Source organism: Protopterus annectens, chromosome 2.part0 (assembly GCF_019279795.1).
Source record: "Protopterus annectens isolate FY-2018-M chromosome 2.part0, PAN1.0, whole genome shotgun sequence".
Classification (NCBI taxonomy): Eukaryota; Metazoa; Chordata; order Ceratodontiformes; family Protopteridae; genus Protopterus; species Protopterus annectens.
In genome coordinates this window covers 1,231,255,954-1,231,271,051 of record NC_056728.1, presented here as the reverse complement: position 1 = coordinate 1,231,271,051, position 15,098 = coordinate 1,231,255,954, and the positions used below count along the sequence as shown (strand labels likewise).

The following is a 15,098-nucleotide window of genomic DNA, read 5'->3' as shown; positions in this document are numbered from 1 at the left end:
CCTGGATTCTAATGAGAACTTATGTAGAATTTCTTGATGCATTTCTGCTCCATCTACATTCTACCTGCTTTGCATTTGGCGAAGATTGTTGCTTTTGCTTCTAGCATGCTTGTTTCCTGGTCTGATCTGCTTGACTTGGTCAAGCCAAAACCATAGGTGCACAGTGGTGCTTGATGGCCAAAAAGACAAAGATACAATTTTGATAATCAGGCAGTTTTTGATATATCTGGAGCAGACTGGGACATTTTAAGGGCTTTAGTGACCATGCATGGCCCACATACAGAAACTGGAGGGTGTGTGTGTGCATGGACTTCCAATCCCTGTGGATACTAAGGTATGTATAACCTCAATATTTTTGTGTATGGTAGGATGCACCTTGGATACCATGTTGGTAAGTTAAATTTTAATTTTAATTATCTAAGTAGTTATTTTTAGTTAAATGTATTGCTTATTACTAAACTCATCCTTTTTTTCTCTCCTCTTCCCTTTTCTTTTCTTTGATTGTGTTTTTCAGGTAATGCTCGCTATCCATTTGTGCCCTGGCTCATGAATCCAGTGAGGAATTTGATGGAAGCTGCAAAGGAAAGTTATAACACTGCCTTGTCACAGAAACAGATTGTCATCCTGAGAGTATCCTGCCTGGTTATATCCTGTTTTTCTATTAGCTGGATGAGCCTGGGGGAGCCTTGCAGTATGACCCTGCTACTGCATGCAGAATCACGTGCCAGTCTGGTGGAGAAATGACCCATGATGTCACTACAGCTCCCAGCACAGGTACTACCAGGATTAATGGTAGTATTGCTGACCAGCTGGCAACAGTAGGAAGGGACCCTGTGTAGCAGAGTCTTACGTGTATATGGCTGTGTGGGTAAAGAGGCAAAGTCTAGTCTATGACTATAGACCATGACATTCAGGTTAGTGTTTCCTCAGTATAAAAAACAGATAGATTATAAATAATGCATCCAGTACTATGGGTGGACTGTGATGTGTGATGCATGGTCTACTGTCACTGTTCACCAGACAGTTCCTCTTACCTTTAAATATTTTTTTCTACAAAACAGTTATTCATAAGGCATAAATATATATATATATATATATATATATATATATATATATATATATATATATATATATATACTCTTTATAATATTTATGTTTAATTGTTCACTGAGACCTGTGCAGTGAAAAGAATTGGTATCATAAGGCCGAAATATATTCTCCACTGTTTTGCCAAATTAACTTTTTTGGGAGATGTATACCAGTATGCACATTCTGTTTGTGTCGCAAATTTAATTAATGTAAAACTGCCATTGTTATTGCAGAACTTGAGAGAAGTGATAGACTGCTACTCTATCCCAACTTGAGATTTTTCATGAGTTGATATCAGGCACAAGGAAGGAAGGAAAATGTATGACATTTTTTTGTTTTGTAGCTCATGTTTATCCACTTTTAGTTCTGTTAAATAAGAAGCAATTATTTGATTTAGTAAGGTACTGCACATAAGATTAATTATTTCTGTCATAGACACTGACCACGGTGTCATCAGAATTAGTAACAGTCGGGGGCGTGGCCAAGGATGAACACAGGATAGCAGCAGATTTCTTCAGCTCCACCAATTTCATTACACTGACAGGAATTAATTACTTAAAAAATTAATTTTTGAAGTAATTTTCTTTCTAAATATGTTTGTTTTATATAGTTCTTGAACTATATCTAAAAAAGAAAGGAAATCTTAACAATATTCCTGTCAGAAATCACTTTGGAAATTTTCCTGTCAGTTTATCAGTCTGAAATGAGTTCCAGTAAGACAAATTCTCAAGACTCCAGCATCAAGAAAGAACTTCAGTCTCTGATAATTATAATCCAGCAACTTACTGCTAAGATGGATAAAATGGATACTAAAATAGACACCTTCATAGAAAAACTACAAAACAAATAGACTTGTTACATATAGACCTGCAACAACAGAAGATCCAGATGACAGGCATAGAAGAAGCTGTGAATGACATGGAAAATAGAATACAAGAAGAGGAAATCAACATTGAGTTTCTGCTGAAACAAAATACACATTTACAAACAAAGCTGGATGACCTGGAAAATAGATCGAGGCGCAATAACATTAGGGTTTTGGACTGCCAGAAAATATTGAAGGTAACAATATTACTTCTTTTTAACAACATGGCTCCCTAAAACTTTAGACTTACCAGAAGCATTCTCTTTTGGTATCGAAGAGCACATAGATCTATAGCTAATACTAACTCTAACAAAAACTACCCTAGATCAGTTATAGTTAGATTTCTATCATCTTTGATAAAGAGATGGTTCTTAAATCTGCTTGGGCTAAAGCTCCTGTTAAGATTAATGAGACAACTGTGCTTTGACAATGACTATTCTTCCATGGTAATAGCTAAAAGAAAAGTTTTTCTGCCACTAATAAGGGAGCTTAAAAGCACAGTTTAAAACATACCTTCTGTTTCCTGCCAAGCTTAAAATCTTCCTTCCTGATGGTCCTAAAATTTTCGATGACTTAGACTCTGCCTTACTGTTTATCAAAAAAATAAGATTTTGGATAAAATAGAAGAAATGGAATGGGCTAGTCCTTCATTAAAGAGACTGGCAACTGAAACTTCGTGGAAGACTTCAGAGAAGAAGAAGAGACTAAAAAACAAATGATCTGTTCTATGTTTTTTTTTCTCTCATCATTTTATTTCATTATTAATCTTTGTAAATATAGTTCCTGCATTTCCAAGAAGCAACAAATATTTTGAAAAGATTTAATCAAAGTTATTCTCTGTGTGCAAAGAAATGTTTTGTTTCATAACTAGTCAAAATATCTGGAGATTTAATGGCAAGTTGTGATTCAACTTGTTTCTCTTTCTGAAAAGGAGAAGTAAGGTCAGTAATTTGATACATTTTTTCTTTATCTTTTTTTTTTCTTCTCCTTTTCTTCTTTTCTTTGTTTAAACAATGACATTCTATTTAGATTATGTAGTGGGTAAAGGGTGGGGAGGGCAGGAGAGAAGAGTAATGAAAATATGATTAATAGAACAATAACATATTTATTCCTTGTAAAAGTTTATATGTTCTTCAAATGCTATTCCTAATTATACTTTCTTGATTACACTGCTTATGCTTGTTTGTAAATAATCTGTAATGCTTTAACTAATAATAATTAGAACTAAATAATAGTAAATAATATGTTTTATTTTTAACTCTATTAATATAAACAGTAAGTAATATTCCATTGTATATACTTCTTATAGCTTTCTCTTACATTTTTTTTATTTCTGCCTTACACCCTTTTACTTTCTACTCTCTTTTCTTTTCTTTATTAATATATAGAAATGCTTTTGATCATATAGACACAGTAAATAATAAGATTAGCATAAAATTGAGTTGGGACAAAATATTGAGTTTTATTACTTATTAATAATTTTGGGCTTAATTTCACTTACATAGAGGCTGTAATAACATGTAAAATACATTGTGAAGGTTTTGTCATGTTTAGATGCATTTACACTGCTAAATGAATGTTTGTCACTAGTTTTTAATAAGTTTCCGGCCAAAATGTTAAGAGAGACAATCTGGGATGTGGGCTGTCTCATGCACAGTGTCCATGAGCTACTTCAAAAGCTTCAACTCCCAGAATTCTCACAGAGAAGCTGAAAGCAGCTAGTCTCACCTTTGACCTAGATATCACACTGACACATCACAGATTCAGAAGTGACACTCTACCAGGAAATAGAAATGATACAAATGCGACTATGTGAAGGAAAATGAACTCTTTAACATCTAAATGTGAGTTATTTTATATAATTACTTAAATATCTATGTTATAATTCATAAAATATGTCAGTTATAATGAGTTTAAATGATACAGTTTCTTGTAGTAAGTAAATGTCTTATTTTAGAAGGCATAGAAAATGAAACATTTACTCAAGTGTTTTTGAAAATCTACTTAACAGCAGCTTAATAATCTGTGTTAAAACTTATGTTCCAAACATATACATTACTATAACTCATTTAATTCATCTGATTGACAAGCATAAATAATTTTATAACTCTATACTGGAAGAAATTGTCATGTGATATATTTTAAAGCAGTAGTATAGCATTGTAAAATCTGGTTACTAAAATGTGTTTGCTGTGCATTATTTTGTATAAAGCAGACAGATTTATTGTAGGGACAGCAAGTAAGATGGTGCTCAGTAAGGACACAACTCAGTGAGATCAGATATATATGTGTGTGTGTGTGTGTGTGTGTGTGTGTGTGTGTGTGTGTGTGTGTGTGTGTGTGTATATATATATATATATATATATATATATATATATATGTGTGTGTGTGTGTGTGTATATATATATATATATATATATATGTGTGTGTGTGTGTGTGTGTGTGTGTGTGTGTATATATATATATATATGTGTGTGTGTGTGTGTGTGTGTGTGTGTGTGTGTGTGTGTGTGTGTGTGTGTGTGTGTGTGTGTGTGTGTGTGTGTGTGTGTGTGTGTGTGTGTATGTGTATATATATATATATATATATATATGTGTGTGTGTGTGTGTGTGTGTGTGTGTATATATATATATATATATATATATATGTGTGTGTGTGTGTGTGTGTGTGTGTGTGTGTGTATGTATATATGTATATAAGTGTTTCTGAGAATCTGCATAACTATGCAGTATGATTTATAACAATTTCTATGAATACAATATTTTATTCTATTGACAATAATGAGTTTGAGTAAATGCTCATATACAAGCAATTCAAGGTTTTTTTTGGAAGCTGTTAATTGCATTTACATGACAGAAAATAGATGCATCTTAATATATGTAATGTCTGAATCATATTAGCCAAAGTTTTTGATTTAAATGAATGTTAAAACTTATTTTTCTCTCCTCTTGATTTCTAACATCAAGATTATTTGAATGCTATTTGAATACAAGTGTTTTATATTACATGGATGTATATAGTAGTATGAACAGTTTTTAAAAAAAAAAGGTTTATTTTAGTTTATATGATGCTGTTTTACCAAATGTGTAGTCTTGTCTTGCTAGATAATTGAATTGAAAACTGTTAACCTCAGTTAAATATAACTAGTATTAAATTGATAAGGTGGTAGCTGAGGTACTGCTGCTTAGGGTTAACTTGAGTGGTAAATACTACTCTAAGTTGGAGTTTATAACTCCAGGCTGGATGCAAGGTTTAATCCTTACATTATTTTCACTTGTTCATTGTTATTTGTATATAGTTTTGACATCCACAATATATTTTGTACATTCATTGTCACTACAAACAAAATTGAATCCTATACGAAATCCCATAAGAGATTCAATAAATACAGCTATATTTAAAGGTACACCTAAAGGAGGAGATGTAACATTACTTATCTTGTTATTTGTTATTTTGATCATAAGATTCTTAAGTTTTAAAATGCCAAATGACATCTTTAAAAGGAATTTCTTTAAACATTAATGGATTGAATAATCCATGTAAAAGGGCAAGCCTAATAAGATACATTAATTTACATAAGGCCAACTTAGTCTTCCTGCAAGAAACCCATCTCTTGAAAAAAGATATTGATAAACTAGCCACAAACAAATATACAGTATTGGTTAGTTCAGAGCACACTCAGAAAAAAAGAGGAGTGGCTATTTTATGGAATAAAAGTATGCCCATTCCTAAAACCATTAAGTCTTATCAGGATGACAAAGGAATGTTTTGTATGGTTACAATACAAATTAATGGGAAGACTTACACTTTAATTAATGTATATTGGATACCTGGAATTGGTATTAATACAGTGAAACATCATCTTGATAAGATCATATCATTCTCTATAGGAGATATTATTTTAGCTGGTGACTTTAATTGTATACTACATGAAAATGATACTACCACTATAGGGAAAAGAAGAATTACATCTAATGCAAAACATTTAAATGATTTTGCTAATTCTTATCATTTGAATGCTATTAATAATCAGATAGATTCAAAATCATTACCATACACCTTTTTTCTAACAGATACAAAACTTATTCAAAAATAGATAGGGTCTTTATTTCTAACCAGATGGTAACAGATTTAATTAATTCCAAAATCATTTCATGTCCTATATCTGATCATAATTCAATTGTTTTTGAATTCATGATAAAAAATACTCATAATGTTCAGATCAAAAGGATACCAGCATACTTAACTCAACTAAAAGACTATAAAGAATATATACTTTCAGAAGTAAAACATTTTTAGACATAAATAATACTCCTGAAGTCTCCATTGTTTATGTTTGGGATGCCTTAAAATCATATCTATATGGACAAAGTATCAGATGGTATAATAATAAAAGGAAATCTTGGGATAAGGAATTGTTAGATATTCAAAGTAAATTAGACTCTTATAAACATAATAATAAAGAAAATATTATGGACAAGAAAGTTATTGGAGAAATAAACAAACTAAATGAGAAATACAAAGAAATTTTAACTTATAAAGTTAAAATAACTTTAGAGAATACAAGTTTTTGTCTTATTCAATAAGCCCCAAATACTTACATAGACTTAAAAATAAAACAAAAAGGTTGAATAAACAAAACCATATTAAAGAAATCTTTTCTCTAAGGAAAAAAAGAATGTTTCTAGTATACCAGAAATACTAGATGAATTTAGAAATCACTTTCACAAAATTAACCATAATAACATTAACATGGAACCTAAAGATAAAATAAAGGAGTTTATAACCACAAACATGAATAAAAAGCTTAATAAACAACAGATTAAACTATTGGACAAAAGTATTTCATATACAGAGGTCATTACACAAATAAATAAGCTTAAATCAAACAAAGCACCAGGTAATGATGGTATTATACCAGAGATATATAAAATCCTTTCTAAAAGTACATATTCATTAATACATAAGGTTTTTATTTTGGCCCAAACTGAGTTAATAACCCCCCCCCATCTTGGCAATATACATTTATTTCGCCAATTTTAAAACCTAATAAAGATCCAACTAGATGTTCTTCATATCGGCCCATCTCATTACTTAATGTTGATTATAAAATGTTTATGAGTATCTTTGCTGATAGATTGAAGACAATCATTCCCGGCATTATAGATATAGATCAGACAGGCTTCATTGTAAATAGAAATACTTTTGATAATATAAGAAGAACTTTAACATTAATAGATTTTGCAAATAGGAAAAGGAAAGATTTAACACTTATTTGTCTTGATATAAGTTCAGCATTTGATTCAGTAAGTTGGGACTATCTGTTTACCTTAATGAAGTGCACAAACTTCTCAGATGCATTTGTAAATCTAATTGAGCATTTATACAAAGGAACGTTGGCTTATATTAAGGTAGGAACATATGTTTCACAAAAAATACCCATTCTTAAAGGTACAAAACAAGGATGTCCACTTTCTCCACTATTATTCACTTTAGTAATGGAGCCTTGGGCTAATTTGATCAGAAACAGTACTGACATAGAGGGTTTTGAAATAGATGAAAATACAACATCCAAAATTCAACTTTTTGCAGATAATGTTCTAATTACATCAGCAGGATCTAATTCTTCTATGTAGTCTCTATTTGATAACATGATGAATTTTAAAAGTATTTCTGGTTTAATATTCAATGAAGAAAAAACTAAAATACTACCTATATATACACAAAAAATATTCTCATTAGTGATTTTACTAAATATGTACCCAATTCAGGTCAGATAACTTATTTAGGTATAATACTATCTAAAGATATTAAATCTATTATATATAATAATTATAATACCTGTTTTCTTAATATACAAAATCTTTTTAATACCTGGAATAATATGTTTTTTACTATGGAGGAGAGACTTACAATTATTAAAATGATAATATTCCCCAAGATTTTATACTTAATACAATCAATAATACTTCCACCTACAAAAATAATTATCAAGAAACTGAATACAATAATGTTAAATGTCTTATGGGCACCTAATAGACCTAGGATTGCATTAAAGAAACATACTAATAGCTGGTCTCAAGGGGGTATTTCTTTTCCAGACTTTAATTTATATACTATCTCTTCTATTGTAAAAGTTATTACTTTATTAATAGATCAGTCATATGTCCCAAAATGGAAAGATTATTGGGAGCTAATTAGTATGCACTTCATGAAAATCTCCTTAACACATAAAAATATGATTGTAAATAACTCCATGTTATGGTTACTAAAGGAATTTTGTATTTCACCTATTACACCTAAACATATGGTTTGTTACCCATTAAATATTATTATTAGTTATCATAACTTTATATTCATGCACCCTAAGTATAGGGAATGGAATTTTATTGTATTCCCTATAATGTATACTCAGGGTATGCTTTTGTCATCTACTTCTGAAGGAACTCATTTAGCTATAGATAATGATCTAAGGTACTGGTATCAGTTGATATCTGATAATAAAGTTAAAAATCTAGATTTCTTAAAACAAGAATTTGATCTAAGAGAAACTTGCTGTTTAGAGGTTCAGACCTTTAGACAACATCTCATTAATAAAATAGATCTAATGTCTATAACAGTTAAAGAATCTATTCCAACACTGATTGATTACTTGATATTAAATTTACAACATAAAGTTTCTGATAAAGGTAAACTTTCATACATACATAAAATTATCAGACAAGAAACTTTTACAGTGTAGATTCATACTGGAATTATTTCACTTCTATTAATGGGGACCCACCAAATCAACAAGATAAACGATATATATTGGAATCTGCTTATAGAACTACGTCTTCCATTGTCTGGAGACTTTATACATGGAAATTTTACATAGATCTTTTATACACCTTTGATGATGAATAAAATAAATAATAAAGATAATTTATGTAAGAGATGTAATGTAGAAATTAATGCTGACTGGGCTCATATGTTTTATGACTGTATAAAATTGAAAGAATACTGGAAGTCAATTAATGAATTTTTGCAGGCTCTTTTACAGATAATTTCATTATTTCTAAATCTCTTATATTATTCAACACACCTATACCTCAAAGTGTTAAAAGGTTTAGCTTCCTTGTTATGGTCTATTCTAGCAGTGGCTAGGAAAATAATAACTAGAAATTGGATTTCAGATACACCTCCTCCGCTCAATGAATTTAAAAATGTTATGAATATAGTGTGCCATATGGAAATAAACACAATTAGGACAAGAACAAATAGAAAAACATCTTATTATATTGTATGGGATAATTTACAAAATTTGTTAAAAAAATTTTAATTTCAATAGCATGGTATTTTAGTTTAATTAATTGATCTGATTGTAGTGGATGTCTTTGTAAATACTTTAGTTGTTTTGTTGAATATTATAATAATACCTATTTTAATTACTTGTATAAAATTGTTATGATATTTCTCTTATATGTTAAAACAATAAACCTGTTTTGAAAAAAAAGAATTAATAACAGTCATCATCTGTGCAGTGCTGAGAGTGTAGTGGCAACAGTGCTAGTGTTGACAACAGGATGACTGTTCATCATGTGTTTCATTTATTTATTTGTTTTTGTTTGTTTGCCGGGGTAGTGCACTCATCAGTACTACTGACTAATTTCAGACTCAGCCCGAGTAGGGTTAGGCTGCTAAGAGTATATATTAGTTTTTCCCCAACTTCCTTTTGTATGAATTATTTTTTTAATTTATCATTTATGTAGCTGTCAGCATTAGCATTCATTATTGTACACGTGTACTGAATGCCCCTTAATGGTTTTAAAGATTGCACCTTGCAACTTACCTCCTACACCTTTCTTTCCACATTGTATTTTTCTTTGTATTGTAAGCAATTCCATTAGTCAGCATAAATACATGTAGATGAACTGTTAGTAATGAAGAACCTTGTAAGTAAACATTTTCCTTCCATCCTCTGTACCCCAGTTTATACACATATACATTTATTAATTTGGTTATTTTTTAATACTTTTTTTAACAGTGGTATTAGTGTACTCAACTCATGCTGTTAAACTGGGAAATGCCATCCTGTCATTGCCTACCATAATAGCCCTTGACTAACAGTAGGGCCAAGGTCAAATGTGTCCCCAAAGGATAAGGTGGGTGGTGGTGCCCATGTTCATGGGGAAGGTCTGAGATCTGAGCTTGATACTGACTTGTAGCAGTGACTTGACCTACTGCATGCAGGTGATCCGGCTGACACAGATCTCACAGTGGTTCATGACTAAGATACTGAATGACTTGTTTTGCTATATGTAGATGAATGCTGATGAAGCCTGCCTGAATTCTTTAATGTTAGTTCTCCCTTAATATTTCCAGTACTTTCCTGACAATCACTTCTGTTGTGATGTGATATGCTGCAATGTCTTCACACAGTACCCTGTCCTCTTCTCCTTACACAAGTGACTTGAATCTGATAGGTCCTGACTAGTATATGTATGGATGCATAGTTTCTGCTGTGTGTGACCATGGCATTATCTCTTGTGTCTATCATTTCCAAGTACTGATAAAACTCATGTATGTCCTGAAGTTCACAACCTTACTCTGCATGGCTATGGACTGAGCCTGATCTTCCCATATGGAGAACAGGTTTTCCTTATCAGCTGTTAAAGTAATAAGTATGGGAGGTCCCCCACCAGTACTGCTATGGACAATTTCATTCCTTCTTGCCTTAGGTCTAGTATGTCCTACCACATCATTTGCCCCTTTTTTCTTTGTGTCAATGTGCAGTTTCACCTCCCAGCAGCATTAATTGCCACAACTACCTGGTTACACACTTTTGCTCTTTCATCTTGTTTTGGCTGCCCTTTTCCAAAAATATGCTTGCTATAAGTCCTTAGGGTCCACATGAGGGCACAGTTCTTCTCAGGGATGAAATTATCTTTTCCTCTGTCTTGATACCTACAGAGGCATTATGCTTTAACCTGAGACAACATGTATGATTAACCAATGTAGCAAAATTAAACAGTCTCATCACCCCTGCAACAGAGGATATGAAAGCATGCCTGAATTCCTTCCACATATATACATACACAATGACATAGAACTGGTGCAGACCAGGGGAATCTAACTGTTTAATTAAAACAAAGCATCACAAAGGCCCAAGACGGGTGTTGACTCGATGTGATTTCTGTCCAGTGCTCTGAATGTCAAAGTGAAGAAATTCAATGAAGCACAGATAAACGGCGGGAGTAACTATGACTCTCTTTAGGTAGCCAATTGCCTCATCATCTAATTAGTGATGCACATGAATGGATGAACGAGATTTCCACTGTCCCTACCTACTGTCTAACAAAACCACAGCTAAGGGAATGGGCTTGGCAGAGTCAGTCAGCCCTGTTGAGCTTGACTTTAGTCTGGCACTGTGAAGAGACATGAGAGGTGTAGAATAAGTGGGAGGCCTAAGCCACAAGTGAAATACCACTACTGTTATTGGTTTTTTGCTTACCCAGTGAGGTGGGGAGGTGAGCCCCACTGGGGATCTTGCTTCTGGCTCCAAGTGCCTGGGAGTCTGAGCATGACCTGCTCTGGGGACAATGTCAGGTGGGGAGTTTGACTGCGGAGGTACATCTGTCAAAGAGCAATGCAAGTGTCCTAATGTGAGTTCAGGGAGGACAGAAACCTCCTGTGGAGCAGAAGGACATAAGGAGAGAAAACTTAAAATCATTTACAGTGTGAGTACAGTATATCTAATAATGTCATCATAACAATACAGTGAAGCACAAATTAATTGAACCATGTCCACCTCAGCTTTTGTACTACTATCCATCATGAGTACAAATATTAAAACAAGAAGGAAAAAAAAAAGCTTTTATCATTTCCTCTGGCATCCTGTGTTATGCCAGTAGATCTGCATACAATACAAATATTCATTGACTTCTCCACACACACACAGCCATGCAGTCTCAGCTTTAAGAAATGACACCTGCAATTCCCAGGTCTTGCCATTAACCCAGCTGTCATTACTGATAACATATAGCAATTGCAGATATGTTTTTTCTTCAGGAAAAATACATTTTTCTTAAAGTATTTCTCTATCAAAATAAATTTCCATTGCTTGCAAATATTTTCAAGCTATAAAATGGATTTTAGATTACTTTATAAAGTCTGTGCTTACTAACAGTAATTGCTGCGAAACTCCACCAAATGCAGATAAATAGGCCAGGTTTACAGTTATTGATGGAAATTCAGGCTGATTGTACACTTTGCATAAAATGCTGTTGCCTTTGTGTGTGTGTGTGTGTGTGTGTGTTTGTGTGTGTATATGGGCTTATATTAGGAGATTGAGTTTTATGACTGTCGAGCTCCATATGGTGGAGACTTTCTGAAAAGCTGAATGGATTGTACTGAGATTGGGAAATTTGTCCTTTCCCTACTGCAGTGCAGTCTTGTAGTTGGTATATATATAACTTGCAGGGGATATGTGTGAGGGTGCATGTGGGCTTGCTCCCTCGAAAAACACAGATTTTTTTGTACTTTGATTTTTCAGAAGTTCGAATAGTTGGTCTTGACCACAGGGAGTTCAACTTTCATATATCAATCAGTATATGGCAGTTAGTTGTGTATTCAAATGTATCAGATCTAGAAAAACTGGTTGATCCAAAAACAAAATAAATAAAAATAAAATAAGTGCTTTTTGCAAGTGGGCTGTAACTCTCCACTGTTTGTGACCTTTCCCAGAAACAAAGCTGGCAATGTTCAATCAGCTTATTTTTGATCAGCTGTGCTGTTTTTATTTTTGTTTTTCTGGGTGATGACTACACACACCATTCAATCACCTAAACAACACCTATATATATATATATATATATATATATATATATATATATATATATATATATATATATATATATATATATATATATATATATACACACACACACACACACACACACACACACACACACACACACACACACATCCCTTTTAAAATGTAGTTGGTTAACATGGCTTGACAAAAACATCACTTCCATGGCTAACAACCCATCATGGCTATATGGGTTGAGTATGGTGATGTCATACCTCAGAGGTTGTGGTTCCTGCCATCTGAACCATAGCTGTGCAGTTCCATTACTCACTTTGTTTATGGCTTTTCAAAAGATGGCAGTATCTGTGAAGGTAAAAGGACAAGCTCAAAGCTTGTCCAATAAGGTGACAAAGATTATGGTCTACCTCTTCAGGAATAATACCACAAAAAAATTAAAGTGCAATAGGGAGCACTGAAGAGAAGAAGGCTGAAATCTGGCAAGAGCTGGATTAGCACCTGTAGTCCCTTACAGGGATCACCTGCACTGGGCCCTAATGTCAGCAAAGTTATGATGACCTGGAGAGGTACAGGCCTGACCAGATAGCTGAGTGGGGAGACCAGGTTAGAGTGAGAAGGCCAGAGTTCTTAATTCCAGTAGGTTGTATATAGATAGATAGATAGATAGATAAATAGATAGATAGATAGATAGATAGATAGATAGATAGATAGATAGATAGGTGTTTTTATACACAAACAGGCATGAACATATTTGCATTGACGCATACATACCTTGAATTAGTGCAATCATTTGCTAGGTAATTTTTTCTGTTGCAGGCAGACAACATTTAAAAATACATTGCACTGTATAAGCCACAAGTATTTATTAATATGATAATTTTATAAGACATTCTTTTCAAAATACTAACTGCACATACAAGATGGCTGACCAGAGTTATCGGACACACCTAGCCATGGTAGTGGAGGGGGACAGCAGCAACTGAATGACCATCACAGAAGTTAATGGAGAATGCACCGTTCAATGTCTTATTTTCAGCATTTAGAATGTGTCTTCCTTATAACAGTTTAAAGTGATATTACTTAAACATGCAGGTAGAGTATGCAAGGCATACTGTTAAGTAGGCAGCTAAGTCAGAATGAAAAGATCTGCAAAGGTTGAATAGTATACCCATCATCAAAGCAGACAAGCTATAGCTATAAACATGTAACAATTTGAAGGAAATCATGATATCCTTCTGTTTTAACTTGCAATAAACAAATTTGGGAATAACTATTAAACATAAATATTCCCTAACAATGGTGGATTCACTACAAGTAGATAAAGACATTCTGTGCTTTGCTGATTAATAAATGTAAGCATATAAGGGAGATAAACTTTTTTTATGCAGCTGAAGATCAGATTCAGTACAACAGTTCCAACCAAAACTGAAGATTGACCAGCTTACCAAAGTTACTCAAGAGTATGCAAACAATAAACGTTTCTGAAATAATAAAGTATCATTGACCAAAACAATCTGTTCTATAAAAAAAATGAAATATATTTTTACTTCATTTTTAAGTACAAATCCAGAAGTAATTCACTAATGTAACAGCAGACGTAATGTGTGTTCTAAGGATAAGTGCAGCACAATCCATTTAAGAAAATATTGTATTCCATTTCTTGTATCCTTCCGCTGTCTTTTTCTTATTTTAATTACACATCACTTTGCTTTTCTTTTTTCCTTTCTCTTCCATTTATCTTCCTTTTCCACAAGTCCAGAGCTATCAGGAGTGGCCCAACCACTTTCCTCCCAGGATGGGGAACATTCACCCTCTGCCCATCCAGGGACATGCTCACAGGGTTAGAACAATGGTACCAGTACTGTAGGCACCCTGGCATGGAGCATTCTGGCAAGCCACACAAATGGTAAACTTTGGAATTTGGTTGAGGATATGGTGGACAGACAACTTTGATCCATGCATTATCATCTACAGTGGGTGCAAGACTCACTGCCCTAGTCAGCTCTAGCCACTGAGCTACTACAGGCCTGCACCTCCTCAACATCAGGGTTTTCCACTGCACCACCATCAGGCAGTGGAAACATTTGAGGTCCTGTGGACTCTGGATTTCCTGGGAACAATTACTCTTCACCGCCCTCCTTATCTAAACCTTCTCTCCTACATCATATATAAAATTATTTTGAAAAATAAAATGGTCTAGTCCCTCTGCCAGAAATATAGGACCCTTCCTTTCCCATCTCCTTCAGAAAAAAACTCTGGACACATTCCTTCTTTGTGCTCCTATGTGCTATGTCTCCCACTTTTCAATCTTTTCTATTTTCCCCTTTTCTATC

The 15,098-nt window shown here is 33.3% G+C and overlaps 1 protein-coding gene across 1 annotated transcript in view; it reads right to left on the bottom strand.

The window, feature by feature from the left end:
* The window catches only part of GABRB1 (gamma-aminobutyric acid type A receptor subunit beta1), a 2,653,090-nt gene that overhangs the window by 528,266 nt on the left and 2,109,726 nt on the right, over window positions 1-15,098 (bottom strand). The window lies entirely within an intron of this gene.